We start from the raw sequence: 27,819 nt of genomic DNA, 5'->3' as shown, positions 1-27,819 counted from the left end.
TCCAGTACAGACACTAATTACAGTGTCATCAGCATTATTTAAGAAAAATATACATGTTTAATCCTATAAAACAGAAATTGAAATCAGTAATATTACAGTATACTATCAGACATATTCATGTTTGATGCTTCGGCTCTCAGCTGGGATACCAAAAATTCTCATTTCTCAAAGAGCCCTCGTAACATCTGTTAGGATAACAAATCCATTATGAAAGTAGTGAACAGCTCTTATCACAACAAGAGAGGAAGGGCAAAAGATATCAAATTTGTTCTGCTTCTGAATAAGTGCAGATAACATCATATTAGTTCATCCTTCATCCTGACCAATTTCCCACTCACCTGATCATCACTTCAAACTGCATCAATGGAGCACAAATCTCACAATATTTGTCTCAAAGCCGGGAGAGAAGAATCTACCTCTGTGCAGAAAAAGGGTAATATTTCTCCTCATTCAGAAATATGTGCATTTTATATTTTAAAAATGCCATGCTTTCTGCTGGAAAACAATTGCATGTGCAGCTCCTGCAGTAAAGCTTCCTTTGCTTTCCGCTTGGTTAGAGCTCTCCCAGGTCCACACTGGGCAGTCAGAAGTAAAAGGATATTAGACATGAATAAAACAGAAGTTCTCTTTGAAATGATGTGACATTTCCATATCAACTGGAATAAAAACATTGTGCTACCCTTGATCTGTTTATGTGAAACTGAGCCAAGCAGTGAGAGATACTGTGATGTTTGATGTTGTGCTGCTGAGGGTTTGAGTCAGTCGGCCAGCTGGTGGTTAGACGGACAAACGTCTGAAATTCCTCTAAACACTGCGGTCAACAACATGCAGAGAGATCTGAGGCAACACACACGGCCAACACAGTGAAACACAAACCAACATGCTGTGTTAAAGGTGATGTGTGTCTCCGTTTTAATGGTCAACATGCAGCATCGTGGTCAAATACGGGGCCTTATGGATGAAGACAAACCTTTAACAGTCGGTGAACATTAATAACTTGACGTATCTGCACATTAAATACTTTGTGATTGAATAGTTGTGATTGAGAGTTTAGCCTAGTTTGTGATACCAGATAGTGAAAGTGATTATTGTGATTGGATTTGGATAAATTCTGCCCCTCATTGTGATACAGTTGCATAGTTGAATGATAATCTTTTAAAATGAAGCAGTAATGTATGGGTGCACAGAGCACCTTTAAGGCTGCACAAGATCAAACTGATATTCAAATATTTTTTTTCACAGAATGGGAATAAATATAAATATAAATATAAATAAATACATATTTAAACTCTCTATGAAAAGTCTCTCAAGATAACTTCTGTTATGATTTGATGCTTTAGAAATATATTGAATTGAAGTAAATAATATTTATAAAAATATAAATAAATAATAAATATAATATAAAATAAATAAATGTAATAATAAAATGAACTAAATATATGTTCTTCTTTTTGCTGCTCCCGTAGGGGTCGCCAGAGCAGATCATTTGTTTCCATGTAGTTTGATTTTATGATTTATTTATAGGTTTTACGCCTGATGTGGTGGGAGGAAACTGGAGAAGGAGGAGGAAACCCACGTAAACATAGGAAGAACATGCAAACTCCACAAATAAATAAATATTACACAACAAATATACAAATATAAAAACCATCCAATTTTACATATACAGCTCCTTTAAGGCTACACAAGATCAAACTGAAATTAAAATACATGTTACCTGTATATACACAGTATACCATTAGGGTTTGTTTTAACTTGTGTACTTATTTGGTCAAAATTGAAAACATTTGATATGTAAAGAAATTTGATGGATTAATAAGTCAAATAGACGATGCACACTTTCTTTTTGTGGTGAACTACTTTCCTTCTCGTTTCAATGCTGGAGGCTCATTGGTTGTTATGTAGCCGATTGTCTTGCCAGGTGCAAGGCCAATTACCTTCAAATGAATGTGTGTCTGTTATTTAAGAGGCATTTATACTGCACGAGAGTGACTCCGATGAAGGTCGGCCTGCTGATAATGTTTTGTCTTCTGTGAATAAAGATTAATCCTTCTCTGCCATCATTAGTCAACATGCAAGTTAACAGAGAGGCCATCGGCACATCTGGACCCAAGAGAGAAAGCACGCTAGCTAGTCCCCCTTTTTTTCTGTAATGTGGAGCAGTTCTATATAAGAAGAATGCAAATCAACATATTGGGAATCTGCGCTAATCAAGCGGAAACCTCAGGTGCTGAGAAATGAAGTCAACAGGGAATTGCCAAAAATTGAAGTTCTTTGAATGGTCACTAAAGGCTGGTTCCAAAAGCGAGTCAATCCCCATAGACCCCCCTGTTAAGATGCACAACTTCACAGCAGAAATAAACATGTTTACAGCCTGGAACAAAAAAACAGTTTTGGTCTCTATAGCTAATTTCCCCGTTCATGACAGCTGTACGGAGGGTGGATTTTTATATAACTGTCTGCTCTGCTGCATCACCCCAAGCCCCCGGAAAGAGCGCCGGTCGTTGATGCCAATTTCTGTAGTGGCCAAACGGCGGTATTACAACTTCCGTGTCCGTCACGTGATGCCATTGAGCCCAAAAAGACTTGTTTCCATAGACTTACATTGGGAAAAAGACGTCTGTAACTCAGCGGATAATTGTTTTTGTACGAACACTTTAATAGTCCTTACTTAAATCATTAGGTCCTAAAAGTTGTAAAATGCACTAATAGCTGAATCCAGAGTTATTTCCCCTTCCTCCGTCCAAGTGATTGAGACCCAGACCGAGGCTGGAGCGAGGGCTGGGAGGCGGAGTTAGCGAGCCGCGACGACATTGTGACGTTGTGACCCCGTGACCGAGCCGTGTGACCGAGCAGAAACTACTGCGCCGGCTCTGTCGGCCCAATGGATGCGGAAGATCGCCGGACCATCCGGGTACTTTTCCAGTCGGAAGTCGAGCCATTTTGGCTTCATGCGCCACTGAGCAACTTTCATAGGAATGAATGGGGCGCCGCCTCCAACGCTGTATCCAGTGCTCTCAATACATCCACGCATCACCCGGGCCGCCTCAGCTCCACCGACGATCCACCTCTTTGCCCATTTTTGGATTAGCTGCGAGTTAGGCTGTGTCGTCACTGCCAAGATGGCGAAGGACAGAGCCGCCCACTTCACAACGGCTCTTCAGAAAGCTACGAGTGACGTCACGGAGACTACGTCCATATTTTACACATGGTGCTAATGTTAGAAAGCTAGGCTAACTAGCCTTTACTTTCCAAGTGGAAAACAATCTTAAGAGTGCAATGAGGCTTCAAAAGTTGAATGTTGCAAATAGACGTACGGCTCAAATCGCTAATCGCCAATGCTATGGAACACAAACACTTTGTATCAACATTCATAACACATACAGGATGACAACCTCCAGTTAGTAGCACACCACAGCACGTCTCTTAGCAACGCTGGCCCTCAGTTGTCCGTCAACAGTTGCCATGGGAAACGCCCATTCAGAGGCATCGGTTCTTTGTTATTATAGTTTGCAGGGAAAGTTGAAGTCGCTCAAAGGTCAGTGTTAAGTGACTGATTCATTAGAAAGAGCTGAACTATTTAACCATCCGCTGGCCTTGATTGCATTCTGTAGCCATTCAAACGCTGTTCTAAAACTTTTCCTTTTTTTTTTTCACCTTCTTTCCACCTTACCCCGAGGCGGTCGCTGAGTTCGGTAAAAAAGAAGGACAGAGAAGCATTTTGCCAGGAGCGTAGAATCACTAGATTTAAGTCAGTGGCTGCTTGACTCCTCTGGAGAATGACAAGCACAAAGAAACAAAGACGGCGTGATGGTTTGACTGACAGCCTTTTATGTCTGTTCACTACAAGGTCAGATGTACCCCAAATAGAAAATAGATGCGAGTGATCCTGAGTTTCTTAAAGAACGCCCTTCGTGTCGGATTCAACACAGTATGTTTTGGTAAAATGAAGATTATGAATTATGAGCGGCGGGGAGAAGGACTCCTCTAAAGTGTCGACATCAAAAGAGGAAGCCAAATAGCGGCGGAGTGGAATAATCTAAATATAATTGTGTGACTGCTGGCATGTCAACTTCAACCTTGTCTCATAAATGCCATAAGGAAGAAATGTTCTCGGAGGTTAATTTCACTATATTATCAAGAGAATTAAGGCAATTACCAACAAATGACAAAACGGGCTATTCAGAACCAATTCTGAGGATAACTGACCGTGCTATGTCCTCTCAGCAGGTGGTTATTCATAATACAGCAGGTGATTCATATGAATTATTTCCTACCTGTCATTCACTTTGCTCTGCCGCCTCAGTCTGTCCAAGTAATTGTAGTCCTGTAGATTTCACTTTGGCACCTACGGCGGGATTCTTGGCTGACCTTCCTGGGCGCTGCCTTCTAGCAATTATCTGTGGACATTTTGGAGAGAGAAAGAGCGTAAATATTCCAGAGGGAATCCCGAAAACAGACACTGCTCAGTACAAAAAGCAGGTCGAACCGCAGGAAGCAAAATATGGTTACATAAAAACAACATTGTCTGATCGCTAATTTGAAGAAATGCTCTGCTGTCAAATGTGTTGAAAGTGGTAAAATATCAAATAACGAATCAAACAGCAGTCAAATGTGTTGGGTGCTACCTTTTACACCCGTTTCCACATGATGAAATTATGCAGTATCCCCTTAAGGAATAAGGAGATATATCATAATCTTTTCTCAAATGATGTGTTGCAGCACCACGTTTTGGTATTTTCCACATATGCTTATTCAATATCCTGGTGATAAAACCAGCAGGACCTCAATTTGCCTTCGAACGTTTAATCTCTCCAAAAGAAAACACTTTCACACAAAGCAGCGAGAAGCTAAGTAACAGTACAGGGTCATTTGGCGCCAATGAAGTATTGGTAAAGTGAGTTTCCATGGAGACTAATATGATCGCAACTAAAGAAGACACATAAGAGTGGCTTTTTGGAACGAGTGGAGCGAACTGAGGGGCACAGAGATAACAAGCTTAGACAAAGAGACGTAATGTCAACACAGAGGGCTCAACCTGTAATCAACATGTACAGGAGCTGCAAACATTTCACACAGCAGCAGAGTGTCAAATGTGAATCAAAACATTAAATGCTGGATTTAGGCACCACACATTAACACAAATGCGGTCTTTCTAGAAACAAGCTCTGGCTGCTGTATAAAAGAACACTACAAAATTCAATTAAATATAGGTTTAAAGAGTACAAGGTCTTGAGTTATGGTGCTTCTTGCATTGTTCATAGCATAAATATATAGCAGCATGTACGAATAGAATAGAATTATACTTTTCCTTTTTTTTTTGTAAAACAATATTTTGAATTAATTCTGTATCAGGCCTAGAATAAAACAACCCTGATTAAAAGAATACGTCTCCTTCTGTAACGCCTGCTTTGGGAAAAATACTTTTTCAAACATAATTTTCAAAAGAGAAAAAAAGAAGTGGTGAAATATATCCTGGCATATAAATAATATGAATTTAAAACCAAGGTTAGGGGTCAGGAGAGGGAAACAATTTTGATTAAAAGAAATCATGCAAATATACACATAGAAATCATACTTACAAAAGTATACAAACAGAAGTACAAACAAAAGTCCCATATTCTAGTTTCTGCAGTTCTATCTATAGTTTGTGATATTAGATGCTGTGCCGAAGCTTCGGAGCGTGTCGAGTAATCCAGGAAGTTTTCTCTGACGTGTGTATCGAGGCTCAGACCAATGACATCATTGAAGACGCCTGAAGCCGAAATACAGTTGTGAACTTATTATTCTTGAAAAAAAAACGAAAAATGTCTCCCATCTATCATTTTCCTATAGTTACACCAGCACATTCCCTGCCCTCTCCCTGCCACATATCTGGAATACATCTGCATGTTTAACACTGTTCAACCAATAGGTGGTTTTGTGTGCATGGAGCCCAAATGAAGCCTTGTGAAATAAACCCTTTTGCGAACCAGCTTCATCTCGCCATCACTATCTGTAGTCCTAGCTGTGTAGTGAGAGTTATGTTAGCATAGTAAGCCCATGTGGGTGTAACACCTACCTAATTATAATAAATAATATGCCCCTCCATATTACCTGCTGGGTATGGGTCCAAACTGCCAAACAGGAAGTGAGCACGTCCAATGGGATTTATAGGTGAGAAACTCGGACTGTACCATGTTGAGTCGAGTACAGAGGGGGGTTTGTTTAATGGTCTATTTTTAAGTACCCTTAAAGGGGAACTACGCCCATTTTCAAAATTCATACATGCTATTCCTATGATCTAAGACAGACCAAAAAATATGAATAACTCTCTCCCAAATCCAAAAACTAGAGAGCTAAAAACGTATAAACTCAAACTCATAAAGTCGGAGACAGGTCCACAATGAATAGGGAGAGATGTTCTATAGATGACACTGAGAGCACCCAGTGGAACGTTCTGAGTATATGGGAACATTTTCTCTTTCACAACTGACAACACTACAATAGAATAAAACTCATTTAGGTATAAAAAAGAAAAACATTCTGTGGGTCCATAAAATCAGCCTCCTATCATTATCTACAGAGCAGCTCCAGACTTTACAACATCACAAGTTTGAGACTTACTTCTCTGGTTTCTGGCTTTGATAGAGAGTAGCTCATGTTCACACATATTGATTGAACTTTACAAGGCCATATAGGAATAACTTATTGGAATTATTAATTTTGGTGGTGTTCCCCTTTAACAATTAATATTGTTCCTGAGTTAGGACAATTTGAATAATGATTTCACATAGAAATTTAATTTTATAGTTGATTATGGAATAACTTTGGTTTGTCTGTAGGAGCTTCCTCTAGGGTACTTCATTGTTCAGTCAGGGTGAAGACCTGCTGGAAGCTTGCTGCTAGCTGCCCAATAGCCATGGGCATAGCCTAACTAATATTTTGTGAACTTATCGATCTCCGTTTTAGTTAATTTCTGTGTATTTTTCATATTTGTATATAGTTCTGTTTTCACAACCTCACCTAAGCCCGCCAGGTGCTAAATATGGGATTGAGAATATTTCTATTTCCTCTCAACGACTCTCAACATGGCAAAGCAGCTACAACACACACAGAGGGAGAGGGACTTCATTCTCTGCTCAGGTAGACATTACTCTTCTATATCGCTACATAGACAATAGTTGTTTGTATATTAATACTCTGGGTGTCAAATTTAGCACCTTTAATGGCTTGTTAGTGTTATGTAAACTAAAAATAAAACATACAAGGATGCTGCTTTTTCCTCAAGTTCTCTCTTCACTATCAATAGTTCAAGTCAGTCTAGTTTCCCTAAGAGTACGAGATCTACAGAACGTGTTCTCCAACGCATTTGCCATTTACACCATGGGTTAGGGTTCCTTAAGTCTCATACCAATCGTCAGTATTGGCCTTTTTTAGCATTTAACTGTGACAATGATCTTTCACTAACATTAACCAAGAAGCTGTAGTTGCCTAAACTTTCAGAAACCATTAAAATATTGTAGTTTCCATGCACGTATTGTAAAAATAATCAACTAAAATCATAGTTGTAATGAACGTAATCCAGTTGCAGTTGCAGAAATATGAACGTTCTGTTTGGATTTAGTGCAATTTCTACTGTGTTTACTGTAAAGTTTGATCAACAGCGTCCTATTGATGCAGGAATCAAAGTACGTGTTTCACATGTGGGAACAACCATTTATGAGCTTTAATCGTGTGCTCCTGACCTCATCCCTCTTGTCTGATGATGCACGAGATCTCACTACTTACAGTAGCTGGAAATGACTTTGAATAGATCCACTCCTTTTAATAATCTGTGTATTTTTGAATGGTTAACCTCACGTCCGCTGAACCCCATGGAGCACACAGTTTTCTTCCCACTGAAACAAAGTCTTGTGTGAAGGTAAAAAAACACACAAAGGTGATTCAGATTCTGATAATGTGCAGCGGTGAATCTGCACGGTTGCCTATAAAACAGATATAAAGCCGTAAAGTGCTGTTCAGAGGTGACCTTTATTTTCAAGAGCTGCCTGTGTGACACGCTGTGAATTAGACAACATCAACGCTCCAGAAATTTATGCCTTTGCGCGGGCTTGACCTCTAAGTCAACAGTACGTCCAGAACAACTGGAACGATCGTAAGGAAAACAGACACTGCACACACAGCAATAAATGTATGACAATGCACGCTCGCGAGCAAACCTCTGATGTCTATCTGCCGGCGAGCCACTGCGGCCACTGTCATTGGTTACAAGGTGAGACACCTACGTGCACCCGGGAAACGTATTGACGCGATCGAGTTGGGATTTTTGCTTATCACCACAATATCAAGTCACCTTGTTCTTTTATTTTTTTCTAATCAAAAGTCAACAACGGTGCTATCTAACCCTGATATGGAGCCAATTAAATCCTTGTCTCAATCTATGGCGCTATGGCGCGCATTTTAATGTGTTGTCAATTCAAACTTTAACTCCTCTATAGGTCTTGTGTCCTAGTCTGGGCTCGCTGGAGTAAGAGTTTGGACATTGATCAGAGGAATTAGCTGCAGATCAAGTAAATAAAGTTAGAAGATGAAAATATAATCATACAGGCAGTTTCAGGTGTACACCGACTGAGATTTCTCTGTTTTATCACAGGGTTGAGGTAGAGGGTGAAGCTATTGACACACAGAGGTACGGCTAAGCCACTTCACATCCCAATCGATCACAGGTCCACTCTACTAGAAGTGGCATTCCCCTTATAAAAGTCACATTTCCCTGCCGGACTTTCAGAAATGCAGACACCTGGCTGGACTTTGGTGCAGTAATATCTTCAGTTATATAGTACTACGCAGCATTTTTGTCCTCCTCCTTTGGTCCTCACTCAAGACTCAGTTTGAGAATGTTTCTAGCTCAGTGCTTGGCTAGTGCAAAAGGAGGAAACAGATGGCTGTCTATTTCTGGATGGTACTACGGAGTGTCCAACTCAAATAAAGTGTTCTTTCACAGGATCTTAGTGTTTTTTTTAAAGGGGACATATTAAAAAAAAACAATTTTGCAGTGCTTGTGCACATACATTTGTGTAAATAAATTGTGCAATAAGACAACCCAGTCAGTTTTTGTGAGCTGCCTAGATCATAAAACATGTGATTTAACAAGCCATTGTTGAATTAACATAAGAATATATCGGCCACAGCTTGAGAACTACCTTTGCAAAGGTGCACCATATTTTTCTCACTAGCCAATCAGAGCAGACTGGGCTCTTTCAGGAGGGATCTTAAAGAGACAGGCGCTAAAACGGAGCGTTTCAGACAGAGGGTGAATACAGGTATATTCAGACAGACAGTATGAGAACAATAATGTGTTCTTTGAACATTAAAGCATTTAAACATGTTCAAGACCAGTGGTTCCCAACCTTTCTTCCTTAAGGGACCCCCTTTCTGTCATTGAGTAAACTGGTAAACCTTGACTAAGTGACATATGTTATGGATATTTCATACTATATTCAATGCAAAACAATAAAAGTAAAGAACAACGGATAAACTGTACAATAACGTATTCTCATGCAACCAATCGTATAATATCTTACGAAAAATGTTTCATCCTTTTTCGTTCGTTTTTCTACGAATGTCCAGCAACACATGTCAATTTCCTCTCGTTACATGCATACAGTCTTTTCAAAATAAACTTCCATCTTCACAGGAAACAACTTGGTTAGGTTGAAGCAAAAAAAATATATACTTCGTTAGGTTTAGGAAAAGTTGTAGTTTGGCTTACGCTTATGTGACAAATAAATCAACTTTGACTTCTGGTTTCACAAGGGACATGAACGCCGGTCTCCTGGGTGAAAGTCTGGTATTTTTTGACCTACGAACTACGAACAGTGTATGAGAACAGCCTTAAATAGTGAATAACTGCAGGAAGTTTGTGTAAAACGAGCAATTGGGATGAATTTTGAACAGATTATTTCCAGTGAATAATACATCAGAGTTTTTTAGGGACTTTTATACAATTCTCTGTATTGTGTATTTATGTTTTTAAGTTTTAACAATCATTCATACTTAATAGGCTTATTTTTAGACAAATTCAGTGTTTTCTTCTCCCTGATGCTTGGCCAATTATTTTATAAGCTATTTGCTTGTTTTAGCTGCGTACTTTTCTAATGTGGGATGAAGCTGATCAGCAGAGACGGAAGGCTGTGTGAATATACTGTAGCTTGTGTTCAGGTCTTCACCGTGGCCTTATCCTATGAGATTTGATTTAAGTTTATAATTTAAATAGGGCTGTCAATATTTAATCTATTAATATTAATATATTTAATCGCGATTAATCACATGATTGTCCATAGTTAATGGTGATTAATCACACATTTTTATCTGTTCAAAAAGGGAGATTTGTCAACATTTCACATTATTATCGCGTTAACTTTGACAGCCTTAATTTTAAATAATAATCCAAACTTGAAAAATAACAATTTAATTTTGTTTTCTTCACAGAAATGAATGAAATGATGAGATATAGGCCAACGGTTGACGTATACCCCTTAATATCAAGAAGGCCTCGCGACCCCCAGGTTGGAAGCCAGTGTTCTAGTAGAAAACCAAAATACAAGTGTGATCCTGAAAATGAGCACGATATGTCCCCTTTAATGGCTGCGTAGGGAACCTCATAATGCCTTGGACCAAGAACTTGCAAATGGTCCGTGACAATGAGATTATAAAAAAGATTTTTTCAAGTATTTGACATTATTATACTGACTCCAGACGCCTCCCTCTTTCTTGAACTGCAGCTAATCCGTCCCTGGAGGATGCCTATTAACCTGGACCAACACTCTGCCCCTCCTGATGAGGCTGAGGACAGGCCTCCTCTATTTGCTTTCCTGATCTCTGTCACTCAAACGGTCACATAATTATTGTGTGTCTTCACAGGTTACATAGTGGATATTAGCTGCATTGTAAGCAGACATTAATTACACGAGCATGTGGACCGAGTTAATATGGCTGTTGAAAACACCTGTGAGGGTGCACCTCTGTGGACGGTTACCATGGAGTCATGTTTACGGTGAGGACACGTCTGTTCATGTTCTTGGATGTAAATAAAATCGCGGCACAATGATAAGCTCATTCATGACATACCATCTGGCAGGTGCTGACAGTTTGAAATTGCATTAATCCTTATCTATTCATTATGAAATTTGTGAGTATAGGTGTAGCAATGCCTTATCGGGGGTATAGTGCCTCAGCTGCATTTGAATTGATTTCTATCTATCTGGAATCCATTGCAAATTCCTCTCATGGCCGGCAATGCAGGAGGCGGCGACTGCTGCTCACAGGTCAAGTCAGATTCATCTCTGGCTATCTGATCAGCCCATCCCAGAGCTGTGCCGTGAGTGAGAAATAGCACATTTTAGATTACAGCACTCCCTCTAAAAGCCTTCAGCTGTAGTGCACGTCTTTCAATAGTTTAGGAACAGAGCATTCATTTCATCTCTGGGCGCTTCTTTTAAAGGCTATCCCACAAGGTCCTATCACTAGGAGGTTCAAGGGCAAAATAAATCAGCGATGACACGTCCCGTCGTTGTTATGTAGGGCACAGAGGTCTCCTGTCTGCAGCAGGAGCTCAGGTTGAGAGATCCCCTTTGTGTCTGAAGCGGGATCACATTAACAGCCTGACTCATTACATTAATAGCGGTGCCACAGCCACAACATGAATAATGCCAATCCTTCTGCGAAGGGGTTACAAACCAGTCTGACAGCGGAAAAAGCATCAGACTATTATTAACCATAAATCCATAAATGACACACACTGTCCATACAGGGGGACGGATATATTTAGAGCGGAGCTGCGGTACTTTGTTGCATCCATTAACAAACGGATGCAAGATGATATGAGTAAAAACCCACTGTTTAGATTTAGAGGGTGGATCCATCTGCATTTTTTTTTTTTTTTCAAATGGAAACGCCCACTCAGCCGTTTGCAAAAAGCAGTGACGTAGGTTACCACAGTAAATAATCAATAAGGTTATGAATAATGCGAATACTAGCACTTGGTTATCTGTGCTACGTTTGGAAATAGCTAAAAGGGTTAGTTTGGATTTTTTTGAAGTGGGGTAAAATTGCTTTTTCTGTGAATGAAGTCTAGTGGCTTTGAAGACAGTGATACAACAGCTTCCAAAAGGGCTGTCTGACAGCGAGGTAAAGCGGCTGTGGACGGGAGCAGCAGAAAAACATATTTTAGACACCGAAAAAAATCAATATCAGTTTAAGTGTACGCTATATTTAGAATATTTTCACCCCTTTACCTCGCCATCAGACAGCCCGTTCCCATGGGGAACTGAAGCTGTTATATCACTGTCTTCAAAGCCACCAGACTCCATTCACAAAAACAGTAATTTTACCCCACTTAAAAAAAATCCAAACTAACCCTTTTAGTTATTTCCAAACTTTTCCAAAGTCTATCATTTAATTTAAGACTCTTCTTAAAACACACTTTTATAGTCTAGCCTTCCTGTGATCCCTCTATTTTACTTTCCCCACCATTTGTTTATGTAGTTTTAATGTTAATTGTCATGTTTTTTTTACTATGTCGTTATGCCATATTGCTCGTTTTAATTATTGTTTTTGGATTGGGCTTATTCTTATCAATTTCTTATTATGTCTGTTGCTATTGTTTTTACCATGTAAAGCACATTGTAAACATTGTTTTGGAAAAGTGCTATAGAAATAAAGTTTATTAATATAGTTTACTATTACTGTATATGTAGCCGTGTCATCATGCAGAAACCTACATTAGGTCACGTGGGAAAAGTTTTCAGAAGGGCTTGGGAAAATAGCATTTTGATGTTAAAACATACATACTCAAAATGTAAATGTTCAAATAGAAAGACCACTGGGAAGCTACAGAATGATATAAAAACCTAAAATAATAATAATAATGGACCCGCCCTTTAGATGATGGAAAGTACCAGATAATAAAAAATGACTAGGCCAGGACTTCCTGTTAGCGCAGCAATCTAAGATGCACAACCGTGTAGGTGCAACATCTGAATCCGCCCCAGGAGCCATCGCCACATGTCTATTCCTATTGTTGTCAAATAAAGCAAAAATGACAGATATATAATCTCCCAAAAACGTCTAGGCTGCAGCTGCTTCGTAGCTCGATGCCCTTCATTGTTATGAATTGCAGGAATGCTTGTGGCAGCTCTACCGGATCAGCAGAATTTGGAAATTCTTCAAAAGCTGCATCTCCTTTAACCTTCCCCACCTACTCTAGCACCAGGGGATCTGTCACAAATCAAGGATGGGAAGGTCAATAAAAGCAAACCATGCCAGACTCTCTGACTGACACATCAAAAGTTCCCTCAGCAGCGCTCAACACTCTGCCTTCCTTCCCTTCCGGCCAATTTAGCGGAGTCCGAGGGGAGCCCCGTAATCCATGCCTCTGAAAGTGTGCTTAATCAACCTCTGATTAAGTGGGAGCACGCCAAGGTGTCCAGCAACATCTTCACTGAACCCCATCCCCTCATGAAGTCAAACAAAACCGAAGGAAGCAGGATTTATTTGTCTTCACATCCTCCCGTCCCTGATGTTCCCTCTCAAATGTCTTAAGTCTCCTTAGACTTCTTTTAGGCCCCTTCATTCATTTCACATCCACCGATAGAAAATACAAAGCAAACATTTAGGTCCTTCTAATTCCTCTGTCTCCCTCTCTCTCTCTCTCTCCCTCTCTGTTGTTGTTATGAGTGTCCCCCAGGTGTCCGGGAATGAATTAAACATCAGTATGTTGGTAGGAAGGGCACAGCTTCTCCTGAAAGGATTGAATGCAGAGCGTTGTTTGAGCGGAGAGCGGCAGTGGAGGTGACAGAGGAGGCTTTGCTCAGCACGAGGACGTCGAACCATCAGGGAACCACTTTGACCTCTAACATCTGACTGCCTTCATGCATAGTCATTTTTTTGTTCTTCTTCCTCGAGTCTCTCTCCAAGTAATTGGGGTTTTCCAAACTTTTCAAAAAATGGGAGAACATGCGTGGAATGTGTTTATCTTTTTTCAGGCTGGCGTGTGTGGGTGGGTAGGCGTGACGGTGTGTTTAAAAAAGCAATGAATTTGTTGCTGGAGGCTTTGTTAATCCCAGTCATTTAAAAAAACACAGATTTACCTTATTGGTATACATTAAGGCATGTCTACAATTTCCATAAATGTAGCCAGACTTAGCTCCCTAGTTTACCTCCTCCATCCATTGATATCTAAGAATCAGTGGTTGGTAGTAGAACTACCTCAAAATAAACATTACCATCGTCCTACTTTACTTTTTTGATTTCATTTCTGCGACTACCAAAGAGAGAAGACGCAGCCCTCCCACCCAGGACAATAAAAGACGGACGCTCAGAATATGTAAACCTAGTCATCAGTAGTGACTAATGTATCCCTCCTGTCAACATCATTAGCATTTGGTAAGAGTGATCAAAGAAATATGACTATTTAAGAGTTGTTATTTCTGTCCTAACACCAACCTAAACAGCGACGTCAATCTCACGCTTGTCACCATTTTTAAGGCTTTTTTTTTTTTTTGTAACAAGAAACACCATTTTAAGTCCTGCCTACAAAGCTCTGATTGGTTCAGTTGTCTCAGTCGTCAATGAGCGCAAACCAAGACGTATTAAAATCACAGGAAAGCAGTGATCCAGAGGTCTGGAATAAGGTAGTGGAACCTGGCATGCAACCTGTCCAAGCTTTGGCCACTACAACAAAAGAACAGATCCAGAACTCATTATGAAGATAGCTGTCAGCCTCTAGCGAGCTAAATGTGGGTGGATTGCCTCTTCATGTGGGGAATCAAGTGTTATAAACCACAGATGAGCAACATAAACTGAGGCCCAAGAGTTCAGTTCACAGAGAACATCTTACTGCTACATGAGGTTGTATAACATTTGCTCTGGTATGATTGTTGTCGAGAGCTTATGGGGATGTTAGCGGAGACTGAATGTTTACGTAATGAACAACAAAATTGTCCTTTAACAATATATTGTGCTCAACAAGGTGTTATTGTGTTAAAACTCAGCATCTGACAAGTGGATCATTTGCATAAAATAGTGCACGACACCGAAATAATGTGTAAATCTAAGTAACACTAAACAAATGAGCAATATTCAAAGAAATACTGAGACCGCTGACACCCCTATTTGATTTAAGGATGTGAATTCTGTAGTGTTTCTTCCTTTAATGTGCCAAATAAGAATATTCCAAAATCGGACTTCTAAGCTAAGAAAAGTAATGCTTACATTAAATCAAAGTAGGTGGGGCACCGCAGCTCACATGGAAGGGTAAGGTCTTTCTTTTTAGAGTGCATATGACCTGCTGCACTTTACTCCATATGCAGATTGAAAGGCACAAGACTGTCTCCAAGGTCTTCCTATGCATCCTCCTTGGTAAACCAATCCAAAATTGGTCAAATTACAAAGTTTGGACCCAAATTTCACATCTGCCGTCAGCTCTAAAAGTAGGAAAATTACATTTCAATTAATAAGAGCTTTCATGTAGATTTATGCATTTGCTTGTTGGCATGCACAGAGTGGCGTGCATGTGTTAGGAGAAGCTGTGCTGCAGAATGCCAGCTTTTATTTCATTAGTTTTCTTTCAGTCTAGTATAATCAGGCATGAGCATGACGAGTTTAAAAACCCGCAAGCAAGTTATGAAGCATTTTAAGGTGAAATATCTGATTTTTCCCCCCTAAGTTGATTATCCAGGAAGGAGAAATGAGTCTCATATTTCAAGGCAGAGTTCAGTGAACTGTGGTCATGTGATTAATACCCTTGTCTGAGACTTTGCCAAAGAGCTAATGCCTAGCTTTTGGTTTACAATAACAACAGATTTGTGTTGTGCATACGGTCAAAGCAAGAACAAAAACTCAAAGGCTTTTTCCAGAGCGAGAACAGACCCGGTAGGAGTGTGGGTTAAAAGGAAACATCTATCTCCTCAGCCCAACTCCTCTGTCAAATATCTCCGCTAGTTCAGAGCGACTTTGATCAACAAAGTACTGTGCTTGTCCATGGCAACACCCACATAAAACGCACAGTCGAGGTTGTGTAATCTCTTTTGCATGTAACAGAAGAAAATTCTTCCCCGTTTCCAGCACTAAGCAACAGAGAAAATGTACTGACCTGCAGAAATGGATGACAGCCTGATCCATAAGATGCATTGCTGTTTATTGTATTTATTACCACTCAGCACTGGTTGACTAAGGTGGGGCAAAAGTATCCTCTTGGATGCCCCTACTGTAGATAAAAAAAAAGATAAAGTGCCATCTAGGGTGCCCATAAATGGAGAAAAATGGGATGAAATGCCCTCTAGGGTGCCCTTCCAGTAGAGAAAACATGATGAAGTTATTATGAAGTGCCCTCTAAGGTGCCCTTAAATGGAGAAAACATGATAAAGTGCTCTCTAGGGTGCCCTTAAATGGAAAACATGTGATGAAGTGCCTTCTAGGGTGCCCTTAAATGGAGAAAATGTGATAAAGTACACACTACGGTGCCTTTAAATGGAGAAAACATGATGTAGTAACCTTTAGGGTGTCAATAAATGGAGATAACGTAATAAAGTGCCCTCTAGGGTGCTCTTAAATGGAGAACATGTGATGAAGTGCCTTCTAGGGTGCCCTTAAATGGAGAACATGTGATGAAGTGCCTTCTAGGGTGCCCTTAAATGGAGAAAATGTGATAAAGTACACACTACGGTGCCCTTAAATGGAGAAAACATGATGCAGTAACCTCTAGGGGTGTCAATAAATGGAGACAACGTGATAAAGTGCCCTCCAGGGTGCTCTTAAAATTGAGAAGATGCGATGCAGTGCCTGAGTCCACCACTACTAATCAGTGTATAGTTTGGGTTATAAAAGACGACTCAATATATTGAAACAGGTGCTAGAAACAAACAAAAGGGTCAGCGAGATGTCAATCAATTGCAGTCTTTACACGCCCCCACACAGTCAGAGGACAAAGTCTAATTAGCCAGTGGATTGAGTACGGCTGTGTCAGAGTATGAAAGGGTTAGTTCACCAAAAGCACTGGTATCCAGTCATGTACAGTGTTTCCGTTTGATTTTCCGAGGCTTTGAGATATCTGCTACAACAGAGGTGATGGCATTTAGTTTGCGGTCCTCAACACATTTCAAAAGAAGTTTTTGTTGTAAGTCAAACTTTTAAAACTGCTAAACTGTTCATGAAAGGTCTGATAATATTCAGAATAACCAGGACATTGTTTCTGGGGAAACACAGTGCTGTTGAGTTTTCTAAATGTCAATTTTACTCTTTTAAATGACAGAAATGGAATTTTATTTGCCTTCATTTGTTTTGGTGGTAGCACACGTTTTTAAGGCACGTATCTCAAAACCTTTACATCACAGCTGGGGATTATTAGGGTTAAATTAAATGCATTTTTGGGGTGAACTGACCCTTTAGTGGCTCCATGTGATGCCCAGATATAACTTTACTTAGGGTGATTTCATTACCTTGGTCAGTGGGTGGTGGAGAGGGTTAAACCTAAATGAAACCTGAATTTAACATTGACTTTAAACATTTTGCTCTCAAGGAAAGATGATAAAATGATGATACATGTCCTGCACACTGAGCACTAATACCACTTGTTCTAAATTTGGACAAACGAGGAGAATCCAAGGCGTTTTAATTAATAAGCATTGGACACTCTTCTGTCCTGCAGCCCTACTTTTTTTTCTTTTTTTTTTTTAGATGAATCGTGAACAGCATTTTAATTTAATATCGCATTATGCAACGTTAAATAAAAGTTGTGGAGGACGACATCCCCTCCCACATCTGCTCAGCCCTCATTCTCTTCAATCCCTCCCTCTCCGCCTTGTATCAATTTTTTATTTTTTTTTTTGCATGTCGAGTCAAAAGGAGGTTGTCACAGGAGACAGCTCGCTTGTCTCATGCACATGATTGAGGTAGCTGCAATTTATAACGTACCAGCCGGAGCGACAGACCTCACTTATCTCCGGCCAGCTCCTCTGCCAATGCCCTTTCACTCAGCCAATGAGGATGAAAGTTGCGGGTTAGGTTACTTTGTCAAAAGCGGAAGAACCATTACAAACCTACACTATCCATCCTTCTGCAGGGCATGGAGCTTTTCCCCCGGCGCAAAGCTGCTGCAGACCTGCCTCCCCTCAAAGCTGTCTGTCTATCTCTCACGGCCGGGAAGCTCACAGGGGGGTTGTTATCACAAAGGGCCAATTTGTTATCCTGGTTTCACTCCATCACAGAAGCCATTATTTGGGACTTTTATCTATCAAGAAAAAAGCTGTTAATGTGAGCAAGAAAGTGTGTACTCTGTCATTATGCCACTGAGGCTACTGACTTCACCTTATACTGACTCAAGCTGAATGAACCTGAGGCAATTACTCCAGCGAAAAGAAGATCACAACTACGCCGATGTGAACTACCTTGAACTTTTAAGTTGTGCCCCGGTGGAAACGCCACGTCTGATCCTTATGTTAATATTTTGTGTACTAATTGCACTGCAGCACAAAGCCCTTGATGGAGTAGGCACTTCCACCGTAGGCGGATCCTCCTATTAGTCGCAGCACAGTGCTGCCTACGTGCTCTGACACCCAGCACCCATGCCCAGGAACACCCGACTGCGAGATAATGCATCCACACCTGCAGGACGGACGATATTTCATAAACCTGAGTGCAAAGCCGTGATTTATCACTTTCACTTATTACTTGAGACACTTGGAATGATCGATTGGTTTATCCTCCAAGTTGAAGCTATGTATATATATCAGATAGGAAAAAAGGAGGGAAAAAGACAATTACCTGCCTAGGTACCCAGGTGGGAGGATATTTCCTGAGAGTCAACCTTCATGCGACAGTCTCGTGCCCTTTGTGTCTCCATCATGCACTGTGACTTAGCCGTCATTATCAGACGGACGGCTGCTCCGTCTATGCAAATGCACTCTATTCTTTTCCCCCGCACCTTCGGATGGATTTAGGAACAGCAGAGGGGTTCGGAAAAAAAAGGGCCAAGCACTACGCAGCTGCTTTATTACATTTTCCTCTTTGATACAAGACAGGGAAAATGTCATGGAGGTGTTGCAGACATTAACACGAGACACTGTTACAGGTATCGTCTGGAGAGGGAAGAATTTAATTTTCTTGTAAAAAAAAGATTTTAGGTGAAGGAAAATGAACCTTCATACCCAAAAACAGCCACAAGATGAAATGCCACTGCCATTTACAATTAGGAGCTTGGAGCTTTTTCTCCCACATCAACCTGTGAAACATCTATTTGGCTTCCTGACATCTGATCCAGAAAGTCTTGACATGCACAAACCATTCTCAGTCCGGTCCAATCACTTGTCACACACTGCGTGTGGGCTGCAGGCCCCCTCTACCCTCATCACAAGTCATCATTACACCACAAGCTGTCAAATTAAAACTTTTAAATTGTGTGAATGCCTCCTCGGAACTTTCCCTTTTTCCCAGCAACATATTGCAGAGATAATTGAGGATATTAGCAGCCAGACTGTTACCAAGAGATGAAAGGCAAGGAGGGAGCGGTGACAGCTCCTCTCGCTCGTGGCGGTAACGAGGGACTGTCAAAAGTCTCTCCGTGTTTATCTCGGATCATCTAGGGGGATTTAAAACCCTTACCTTCACAATTCCATTCTTTATGGCGCGTCCTTTATCCACAGTGATTTACGGAGGCTCAAGCCCTGCGCCGCGTGATGAATGAGCACTCTTCACAAGGTGTCAGGGCCAGGCAGTGGTGGGCGGCGGTGACTCTCCACCCACCCCCCATCGCTCCCCCCCACCCCCAGCTTCATTTTTTCTTTTGCTGTCTTTTTCTCTCCTTGTCTTCCCCTCATTTCATTTCCAAATTGGGCTGATTAGATGTTGACACATCAAGTGGATTTACACAACAGTTCTGATTTGCACAGGGCAGTATGAAAAGCTTTGAACATTTGGACAAATAACCAGTTGATTTTTAGAGACAGTTGCAATTTCAGGTGTTTTAGTTTCGGGTTATACAAATGGTTCAAATGTTAACACCTGACTTTAATCCGAGATTCGAGGGAAAAAAGCCTCAAGGTTACTTGAATCGATCAAAAACAATACAACATCAACCAGCTTGTCAACCATCAATATGAACCCATAGCTAGGGTACATTGAAATGGGGGCATGGAGTTTGACTTTACCAGGCAGGGAGGGTCTAACAAACAGATGCTATTAAAATGGATTATGGGAAGTGTAGGATCCAGTGTTTTTGGAACTAAAAGTATGATACTAGATCCTAAGTATCCAAAGCTATTACACATATGGATGGTTGTACAATTTTAGCAAAACAAAGACCCCGGAAAACTATATAACCTTTATCTAACTAGGAAGTCAAATTGAGATTAAAACCTCTTTTAGAAGTTGGACCTAAACTAGTTTTCATCTTTGAATGAGTGCTGCAGGAATGAGCCCTGAAACCAAGAAATGAGTCAGCATTGTTGCACTTCCTGTTCCCTCGTCTGGAAGCTGATGGGTTTTTAGTTAGATGCCTGAAATAAGGTCTGTGGTTAATACAAGCTGAAGAGATTTTCACGTTCTGCGACATAAAATATGTCAGTAAATATCCCTATGCTAACAAGTGGCTAAATTAGACTACTAAATGTCATCACGTCGAACACTAGTCCGCCTTTAGTTTGGTGGTGGTGAAGTCAAGTGAACGTTGTGTTTTGTTTACAGCCTAACGCTTTTTACTACTGCCGATTGTATTTATGTGTGATGTTCATTTGTGAAGAATGTTTTGCTGAACAAAACATGTAAGTATCATAAACGTTAATTTGCCTAAGAGCTTATTTTCTGCAATAATCCAAAACCCAATGGAAAAATCCCATTGGCTTTTTGTCGATGGAACCAGGGCGATGCTAACTTCCTGTTTGGCCTACAACAATATGTCATCCCTGGAGCACACAAGGCTTGTGAATTGGCCCCACATTTACTTCTCTGTAGTTCAAAAAATGTATCAAGTAACACCCCCATCATTGGTTGGCCAACAACAGCATTGTCAATATAACCTTACCTAATATGTCAATGCAAAAGTCTCAAATACGTAAGTGATGAATTAAATAATTACAATGTATTTGCACATCAAATGTACCAATCAGAGCTCATATAAAACTATATATATCTAACCTCATTTCATTCAATCACAAGTAAGCTAAAACCCGCAAGTCTCCAGCAATCCCCAACTAAAACAAAAGTAAGACACTCAACTCTATAAAGACCATCCTTCAAACTTTTTATGCAACTTCTCTGCCAGAAACTCGCCTACAAAAATAGTTTTAAATATTAATAAAATATGCCTCTGGGTTTGCCCCACACAGTGTGAACAATGATTACAGCAAACATTTAAACAACAGAAAACTATCTGAAATGAGTTGGATTTCATTTGCATTTTCAGTTCATACATTTTAATTTGTTTTAGGGCAGCTGTCAGGCAGATTGCAGAAATTGTGTCACAGATTTAGATAATGTGGAACGCTGGGGGGGGGATCTTATTGAAGCTTTTCCTGTTGGGGGAATAAAAAATACCTCGCTGACACAGAAAGTGAAGTGTCATTTTATTGACATTGTTATGCTGACATGTTAAGATTTGTTTTAAGAGTTTGGAAAACCCAGCCTGCACGCACACACTCCCAGATCCTTTGGGAGTGTGTACGTGACTTTGCATAAACATCACTTAATTAGCATTCAAGGGCGAAAGTAGATTCTCGCTGACAAGTCATGGCTCAATCATTTTAAAAACAGCAGGTTCTTTGTGTTTGTGCTGCTGTGAGTTTGGCAGGTTAGTCCATTAAGCAGAGTTCAGCTATGTATGAACAGAGAATATAATACAACACAAACATAATAAAACACACCGCTAGCGTGGCAAGGAGAAGGATCACATCAAGGTTACTTTAGTTCCACATTTTCAAATCAGTTCTACTTTCCCTTCACGATTTAATTTTAGTTTCAGTTATTTCAATGACTTTTAAAAAAAAAAAAAACTATTTCAGTTTCAGCTCAATTTGAAGGAAAAATGGCAACAAGAAACTCCACTGGGAGTTTGGGTCCAGCATGTCCGAGCACCTTTTGAAGGCCGATTATTTCACATAATCTGGTAAACATCCCTGATTAAACAAGCTGCTTCACTCTTGTATTCCGCAGACTACTCTGACCACGGCAGCTTTACTGAAGCATGGTGTTACAGTCTGTTGGCTAACTGGGTTTCTCTCACTTTGAACATACAGTATCTCTGGGTCCGTGACATGGATGTTGCCAAACACAAACAAACCTTTACTTTTGTACATACGATCCTCGATACTGCTCTCTCATACGGACAGATGATACCATACGGTTTGATTTTGATCTGATACCAAGTAATACAAGAAGGTTTTTATCTGTATCAGTATCTAATAATACTTTTCATTCAACTTTGATTTAATTGAATGCACCTTGGATCACATAGGAGAAGATTTCAGAAGTGGGTTGACATTACAGGCTGCTTTTAATAATAAATAGAAATCATAAAGTAGTGGCACAGCCTGTCACAAGAGCATCTGATAGCCGATTTTGGTCACTCTTCACTCTGTATGCAGCCTGCCTGAGCAACCCGGTCTCACACCCAACTTGTCAAATATCGCAGTTTGGTAAGTGCCCTTCGGCATCGGAAACCAACACACGGAGGAACCCTTTAGCAACTGTTTATGACTTTAACTTGGCTTTCAACTAACTCCGATGTAAACCCACCCGCGCTGTTATTCAACGGTTGGAGCAAGTGACGTAGTATTAATAGCGTGAGAGTCCGCTATGGGCGGGCGGGCAGCAGTGGAGGTGGAGGTGGATGGGTCAAACAAACACAAGACTTTCAACCAGGAGATCGCTGTTCGTGTCCCGTGTGAAACTAAAAGTAACATTGACTTATTTTTTCATGTGAGTTGTTGGTATTGACAGTCCCGTGAGTCGCTAGTCACTGAAGTTAACGTCAACCATGACCGTTTCCTAACCTTAATTAAGCGATTGTGTTGCCTAAACATAACTTCCTGTGAAAACGGAAGGTTATTTTGAAAGGACACTACGCATGTAACGAGCGTATATTGACACGCCGTCCCTGGTCCGTCCAAAAGTAACGCAAGAGGGGTACCTCGTGTGTCGGTTTCCGATGCCGGTGCTTTAGAAAGCTTGAAATTTCTATTTTCCAGCGATACCGAGCGTAGACTCATGAGAAATTTATCTTTTGAACAGAATCTGCTTATATATTTACAAAGTTTATATTTGTACTGGCTTAATTTGTTAAAATACTTGGTACTAAAACATAGTTTGGACAACATACAGTTGCTTTACGAATACCTGGTACCGGTACCGGGTCCGTTGGGCATAAGGAGTTAAAGTCGAACTTTCAAGTCAATCAAAACTTTGACCTTGTTTCTGACCATTTTAATTATGATTTAGTTTAGGATGAATTGATGTCAAATTTATTTTATTTACGTCTTTTTGTTTTTTTTATGTTTATTTTAATTTATTTCTATTTTACTACATTTTTATAACTTTTCTGTTCTAGTTTCAGTTTTTATTTAAAACAATAAGCACGCATAACATGAACAGACTACAGAACATATGATCACTACACTGCATAGCAAGAATACTTACTGCACTCTACTAAAGGTTACTCTACTATAATATGGTCAAAACATGGCTGCCCAAACCACAGTAACATGCCATGACACAATGTGATGTAACATTACATGACTATGAGACAAAATAGCACGTCATGCTTGATTTTGTTGTTTCCTGACACCGCCGTCTTCCTGTCTAATGTCTATCATTCAAAGAGAGAGAGAGAGAGAGAGACATATGAGCCTCTCTGTCAATCCATCTCCCTCCTTTACTGTTTGTCTTGCTGAGTGTCAATGTCACATGTTAGGGCATTAGCTGTGAAGACATCAGTGGATGAGGTCAGCGCTGACATTGTGCCTCTATTAAATCAGTGGCCTCTGAAAGTGTGAGAACAAGCCTCGCTGTCACATTGGGTGCAAGCGCGCTCAGAGCTGAGGGTGACGGACGCTTTATCCTCCGTGTTGGAGAAGACGCTATCAGATGGGTGTGGCGGCGAGGCTTTGCGGAGGCTCACCTCCACACCTGGCTTCACCACAAAGCCGACAGCAGCCATATGCCGCTCAGCTCCCATCACAAAAATGGAAATAAGCAACCCAACCTCACTGTGATCCCTCTAACCTTCAGCTGCTTCTTCTTTTTTTTTTTTCCTTGAGGAGTATTTCACAGCCAAACCAGCCAGCAGATGGTTAAAGTGACAACAATCTGGTATCTGGCAGATAAATTGCTCTCCAAAACAGTAAACACACTCAGTAGGACATTATGGTTTAAACTGGGATAACGACGCGAGGAATTAGTGTTATATTAAAATATATGGAAAGAGTCCATTTAACAAAATGAACCAAATGAGCAATGAGAATCACAAAGCCATCTGCCCTTGAGTGGTTAGGTTGGTGCTAAGTTCCTGTCTAAATACGTCTTGCTTAAATGCACGCCGCTCCTATCTCTGTACAATAATCATGCCTTTAGTGCTACAGAGTGTTGCAGTGCATTAAGATAAAAGCGCTAAAACAGTGTTTGTGCTGCATCCCAAATGGAGGCTGCTAAGTGAAGTAGCATGCTGTTATAGGAGTCGAGGGATGATGGTAGCATGAGTGCTTTTCTGAGTGGGAACACTTCACACTGCAGGGGTTTGCACTGATGCCACAGCATAAATTTGTCATATATCTTTTTCTCTTGCTTATATATTTTTTTTGTTTTTGCTGCGGCTCCAAACGTATGCTGAGATAATTTATCACATTTGCTCATTTAGCCCATATTTTGGAGCCCAGCCACATCACTATTCATAACGTGATTTTTACATTTTCAGGCTTCTGCTATTTTTTTTTTTCCCAGACAAATGACTTTGAAGACTGTGAATAAAAGAGTTTTTTTTGGAGAGGGGCGGGGGGAGGACTGACGGCACAAAGGCGCAGGATAGCTTGTGATGAAGAAATTCACAGTCAGAATGTGTCGATGCGCTCTCGATACCAAAAAAAAAAATTTATCAAAATAGGCAGGAATATAAAAGCCACATCAGGGAACTTAAGGGGGTTGGAGCAGAAACTACTGTTCCCATAATCCAGTAAGTCACACCCTCAGCTGGAGAGAATGCTGAGAAAAGACTATCGGCTTTACACTCTAATTCACCTTCCATAGACTCTTTTTCTTACTGAGAAGCTTAAAATGGATTAAGCTCATCGGCCCTGAGATGAAAAATAACAGAAAGGTGCATTTCACCATATAGCCATCAATCTGCTTCATGTTAAATGACGGAGCTAATCACCTTGAGAGCTTGTTTTCTGGCTACACTGAAAGATAAACTGTGAAGCTGAGGGATGATGGAGGCAGATGGCGAGAGTCCCGGTTGCAACGCCTGTTGCAGATTGAAACCCGAGGACCTTCCCGTGGTCTAACATTGAACCTGCCGTGAATGTGTCACCCAGGCAGAGGTCCTTAACGCACTGAGGAATCATTCGAGCAGAGAGGTCTTAAAACTCCAGGCGGGCTCTCTGACAATTCTGAAAACATTCTTATAAAACTGCGGGGGGATGAGGAAAATAAATTTGTTGTGATGTTTACGAGTGTGCACGGTCGAGGGCATTGGAGCATTGCATAATGCCATCCTACAACTTGGGATGGGAAGGGGACCTTGGCCCTTACTCTTTCACACAAATGCATACATGCACCGAGCCCGATAATGAGAATCCACCTCGCCAAATCTTTCAATTCAAGGACTTGCTTAGATTGACTGTAATGCCTAAGTAATCAGCCTGTTCTGACCCACCTTGTCCTCGGCCAGGATTTATAGCACCCAATTACTGATCTCTATTACCCAGCGTGCCAGGGGGATGGAAATCAGACGAGTGGACAGACGGCCAGCGCTCTGTCTGCCGGTCTGGGTGACCAGGTGATGAGAGGGTGGCCTCCACTCCTCCTTGCTTTCCGCCCATCTTTCATATCACATTACATGGCCAGAGACTTTTAATATTCTCTCCGGAGTTGAAACACTTTTGAATGTCAAGTTTGGGGGGGATATTAGACTCACAAGTCAGTCTGTAAACGTTTTGCTCGATAGACACTGAAGACAATCTGTCTGGTTTCCTTGCTAAAACTGGGTGGAAACAATCATAGTTAAAAAGAAACTTGCATAACAGAACTAATCCAAAGGGCGGTGACATGCAGAAGTTGTGTGCTTGTAGACAGTGTCGTAGCAGCAACATATGCACAGAACTGTTGTTGCTAGAGCTGCTCTGCTAACATGCTAACAGACACACACAGACGGATCACTCACTGTTGCTCCTGTTCAAAGTTTAAAAAATAAAAATAATATCAGAGCTCTTCTCCCGCCAGTGAACGGCTCCAGAATGTGACTCGCGGGTTTTATTCCTCCAGACTCTCCGGCTCTCTCCGCCGGAGCCGCGTACTAGATGACATCGATCAATAACAGCACATTATTCCCATGTGGTGCCACGGTAAGTGCCTCACATATGTAGATAAACAGTTGTGATTTTTCTTTCCAAATCCAGGCAATGTATGGGGCGTAGGTTTGTTAGCCACTGTTCTCGCTAGTGCTATGTATTGGCAAGAATCTGGCAATACGATACGTAAAATTGTCATAGTATAAAGAACAAACCACCATCTGTGTAAAAAACAGTCACAATGTGAAATGGCTACTATGGGGACTAACATCATCACACATGAATACAAATGGACTCATTGGATCCACAAGAGTCTCAGCTTTACAGTGATCCCCAATTTATGTAATTCTAAGACATTCAAATGCACCATTTTCAGAATAACATTTATACTGCATTCAAAAAACTGCAGGGTTTTTGCCCAAAACTGCATGTGATTATCATAAAGTGACTCGTGGGTACCCATAGAACCCATTTTCATTCACATATCTTGAGGTCAGAGGTCAAGGGACCCGTTTGAAAATGGCCATGCCAGTTTTTCCTCGCCAATATTTTGCGCAACTTTGTAGCATTATTTAGCCTTTATTGTGACATGGAAGTATGACATGGTTGGTACCAGTGGATTCCTTATGTTTTCTCTAGTTTCATATAATAAGTAACTCATCATATGATGATATGATGGTAACTTCACTCTAGCTTTAGAACTGAGCCCGCTACAACCCTCAAAAGACAAAATAGCAGCTGGTTTTTAAGAGGTTAATTAAAAATTGATACAGTGTTTTGGAGAATCGATACAGTATCGCAAAACATAATATCGCGATACTCGTCTGTATCGATATTTTCTTACATCCCTAGTTAATGGTGCCATTCTAGCAACAACTTTGCATTTAGAAATCCCCAGACATCCAGTAGGCGGATATCTCAGATTGTCTGGTTTTGCTAGAGGGATATTGAATATCATTTGTGAGTGATTTTGTTCAGTGTCTCATTTCTAGATGTATGTTCTGTGTTGCTAAAGAACCAACTGTTTTAATGAGAAGAACAATCACAAAAAAAAATATTTCAGCCAACATCTGCAGTATCAGAAAAAATATTCCATAAAGAAATGAGTGTCCCCACAGTCTTTCAAGTAAAAATAATCAAATTCAGAAGTACTTCTACAAGGCAAAGTCAAATAAAATCCACTCTATAATTTCAACAAACCAACATCCTTGTAACTATAGTGAAGGACTTTAGCCCCAGGCTCTTTATCCCTCCCAATACACTTCTCTGATTTAACATTTTCAGAATT

At 40.6% G+C, this 27,819-nt stretch overlaps 1 protein-coding gene across 10 annotated transcripts in view; it reads right to left on the bottom strand.

The window, feature by feature from the left end:
• LOC141780577 (RNA binding protein fox-1 homolog 3-like) overlaps positions 1-27,819 on the bottom strand; it is a 466,511-nt gene that overhangs the window by 413,224 nt on the left and 25,468 nt on the right. For all 10 annotated transcript variants that reach the window (XM_074655864.1, XM_074655863.1, XM_074655857.1 and 7 more), the window contains exon 2: positions 4,278-4,400. The gene's annotated coding sequence lies outside the window, so the exon portion shown is untranslated. The remainder of the gene's footprint in view (positions 1-4,277; positions 4,401-27,819) is intronic.

The sequence above is a fragment of the Sebastes fasciatus genome, chromosome 13, assembly GCF_043250625.1.
Source record: "Sebastes fasciatus isolate fSebFas1 chromosome 13, fSebFas1.pri, whole genome shotgun sequence".
Taxonomy (NCBI): domain Eukaryota; kingdom Metazoa; phylum Chordata; class Actinopteri; order Perciformes; family Sebastidae; genus Sebastes; species Sebastes fasciatus.
The sequence above is the reverse complement of the archived record's forward strand: the minus strand, read 5'-3'. Positions and strand labels throughout refer to the sequence as shown.